We start from the raw sequence: 4,166 nt of genomic DNA, 5'->3' as shown, positions 1-4,166 counted from the left end.
AGATGGTATAGTGTCACTTCTAGATTTCTCATAACAGTAGTATTAGCATTAGATATTAGTTTGTTATTTTGTGAACAGTCTTTTATTGCATATTGCCAATGGCATTATGTCAATTCTAGGTTTCTCATAACAATAACATATGCATGTACTTCAACTAAGAGATTTTATTACTCAAATACATTAGCAAATTATCAAAGTAAATAGGTGACCAAAATATATTGTGGAACCTCGATGCCTCACCAAACCCCTTTTATCATTTATTTTCCTTTCATTTCAATTCTTCAAAACAACAAAAATATAATTCCTTTTACTACTTTCACATTACTTTGCCTTCTAACTGTTTTATTTGTTCTTTGTTTCTTTACCTTCTTGTGGAATCGACCGCCCATTTATACTACAACTACCGCTAAGTGAAAGTCACGTTTGGGCGTTAAACAACAATAAACTAATTGGATGGAAATGATCCACACATTCAGTTTGTTCTCTACAATTCTATCTATGGTGATTTAATTACTTTTTTTTTTTTTTTAAAAAGTGTAAAGTCTTGAATAAGAATGGATCACCTTAATGTATTTATTAGATTGGAAACTAATATGGTATTTTATTCGTCATGTCTTCTTATTATCTATGATTAAGACACTATGGACCTCATTATTAAACATCTCCAAGTCTTCCACGTAAAACAAAAGTATACATAACAAAACCATTTTAATAATTGATCGTTAAACTTTTTTTTGGGGCGTTTGGAAATCTTGATTCATCCTATCTTATTCTATGCTAGACTTTTAACACATCTATTGATTGTACATATAATATTATGGTCTGAGACGTGACTTGCATTAAAGACTTTGATGTAGAGTTTTTTTTTTTTCCAAACTTGACTGTATGAAGTTTTGTTAGCTGAATTTTCTTAGTTCGCGATATTTACTTTCATTCTATCCATCGATCTCACTGTTTACTTGATCAAAATTATTTGAATGGATTTTTTTCCCTCTAATTAGCACTTTTTTATTTAATAAAAATCGAATGAGAAATTTAGTGTTGTCATCATTTTAATTTGTGCATGTTCTTGTTAAGTAAGTATTGATTTATATATAAAATTTGGAGTAAACATATTAAAATTGGGCAGTCACATTGAATAATAGATTATAAAAAAAATATAAAATTACCTTTGAAGTATGTTCTTTACTTTTTGCTGCAACAACTGATTTTCCAGTTGGTTAAACACTTTGTTTAAAAAGATTTTTGAATATTGACATAAAATTTTACTTTTCAATTTCATTGCAAGGACATATATATAGACAAGCTCTTTGTTTTCTGTTTTTTTAAAATAAATTTGTATATAAAAAAGCATGAATTTTTTTCAAAAGGTTTCTTATCATTGATATTTTGATATTATGATCACTTCAATTAGTAATCACTATTCTCGATAACCATATTTTGCTGAAAGAACTTGGTCAGTTTTTAATTTTTTTTTATTTATGTGTGTTATTGAAGAAAATTATTACAAGTATAATTAATAAGGATTAAATTTGCTAACAATTTAATAATTTATGCTAGAAATGATAAGGTTGATCTAACAAAGTATTTGCTTCAAATGGCGACTCTTATGGCATAATATATACATCTATTACTTGGCTCTTTCAACATTTATTTTTTGGACTTTGACTTTTCATTCCATATTAATTAGTTATGAATTTTTCAAAATTTTTTAAAGTAAAACAAAAGTATTATCATTGTCGATTGAGACATAACAATATGATTTGATCATATCATCAATTATATGAATTTTCTAAGCTTATATTTTGGCTTGGAAAATTCTTGTGTCTGAATGATAATTTGGACGAGTATTATATGGTGTAGAAGTAATGAAACTGACCTCCACATACATTTTAAATGTCTAAAGGACTTTCCAACGTTAGTTCCATGGTGCATAATTGTTACATATATATATATAAATATATATATATAACATTCACTCTTTTGATTTCACTATTTACTAATTGTTATGAAAAATATATACCCAGGAATTAAAATTTTCGAAAATGAATATGGTTCATGTGGTGAACTAGGTTCGTGATTGGTTTGCTGAGTCAACTGAGTGAGTTGCTTAGGTATATCATGTTTTCTTGAAATAATACTTTGATTTTACATAATCAATTTGATAGCTTGATTAGTTCTTGAAAATGTGTATTTAATGTTCTTAAGTGTTAAAATAATTAAGTTTTAATCAATATTTTTATGAAATTAATGTAATATATTTTATTATTGAAAATATTTGATTTGATTTGAATTTATGTTTATTTTGCATAAATAATAATGCACTGTGGCAAATATAAAGAAAGAAATTAAAAAGAAATAAAGATGCAAGCTTTGAAAGAGAAATTGGTATTTTTGAAAATTAAAAGCCAATTGAAAAATGACATTTTTAGGGAAAGAAGCCCAAAAACTAGAAGTGACATTTGTACAATGGATCCCCCATATTCATATTTAAGGCCATTTTGACATGAATTTCAAAACTTAGAGTTGTTTTAATACTTAATGTTTTTAAATTTTATTTTTTAACTTTTTTTTTAAAAAGCTCTTAAATGATTTAGTGGCGTATTTCTAAAATTACATAAAAAATTATCTAAATGGAGTTTTTACACAATTCATTACAATATTATTTTTAATTACTATATTCATACCAATTAATATATTTTCATTTATATATACAAATCTTAACCAATTTTTCATTTTATTTACTAAAATTGTCTTTATTATTTCTTATACAAATATTACCTAATTAATTGAGAAGCGTGATATTAGGGTATGTAGTTAAAACTTACCATTTTTAAATATTTTCTCTTTTTGGTTTATTTCAAATTTTTTTTGAACCTCTGCCATAAAACACCTGTTATATACATTTCCCCAAACACTGCACATTTTCCCAAATTCAAATTCAAAACCCCAAACCTCTTATTCTCTCCATTCCCAACCGAAAACTCATATACTCAAACCCATTTCTATTCTTCATCTTCCAAACCGATGGTCTCAACCAGGAGCGCCAGTGATACTCTTTCCATAAACTTGCCGGAGAAGGAAGAAGAGATGGAGGTTGAGTCTGAACCCGAGGAGACTCGCCATTGATACTGTTTAACGTGACTGTTTGTTTATTTTTATAAACTCACTAGTATATTTTTATTTTAAATTTAATATATTGGTTATTATTAGTAGCAATTTTGTTTATTTTTATGTTTATGCTCATGATGTCATTTTTAATTTTTTGGATTGTTTTGTATGTTAAATTTTTTTTTCCTTTTTATGAATATAAAGTTATGTTTATATTTATTTTTATGAATATTTCTTCCTATGAATATAAAACTAAGTTTATGTTTATTTTTTGGGCATTGTTTATTTTGTTAATGTTGAATGAATATATTGTACTTTAAACAGATTTTTTTTATTTTTTAATTGTTATTTTTTGTTTTAAATTGGTAGATATGGTAAATGTATACAGTTGTCATATTTGTGTATTATGTTTTTAATAAATTAAACAGTATCGTATATGTTATACCCAGATTTCGAGCCATGTTAAATATGACCTCGAAAGCTGGATTCACAGCGAATGAACTCGTAAAGTTCGAAGTATGCTCTAGGACTAAATATCGAGCCTGCAAGATTGAGACAACCTCGAATATGGTGGCCTCGAAATATTCACGATCTCGAAGGGTAGCTCCTGAGACGCCTCTATCCTCAGGGATGAACTCAGATCAGGGGTTCCGAGCCTGTCGCGCGTACGATCTCAAAAGCCATGTGACCTCGGGAGATTTCGTTAGCTTGAACGTTGATGAGAGACCTGGGAGAATAAGACCTTGGAGATATACGATAATAACCTTGAATATCTACAAGTGTTTTCCATAAGGGACGTAGTCTTCATTTATTACTGTAAATCCCCTAAAATCGTGGGATATTATTTAATTAGTTATACGCCCCCTGGTCTTCAGGAGACGTTTCCTTTTATATCGGATTGCAGGCATTTAAAGCCATTTAATTTATTTACACAAAAAGAGTAACTACCCAAAATATGTGGGATAGTACTCTGCAACCTTCTCTATAAATAGAGAGGTCATGCACCATTGTAAAGGACGGGATTTCTGGATCTTGAGAGAAAACTCTGAAGAATT

This window comes from Humulus lupulus, chromosome 6 (genome assembly GCF_963169125.1).
Source record: "Humulus lupulus chromosome 6, drHumLupu1.1, whole genome shotgun sequence".
Taxonomy (NCBI): Eukaryota; Viridiplantae; Streptophyta; class Magnoliopsida; order Rosales; family Cannabaceae; genus Humulus; species Humulus lupulus.
Note: the sequence above shows the minus strand (reverse complement) of the source record.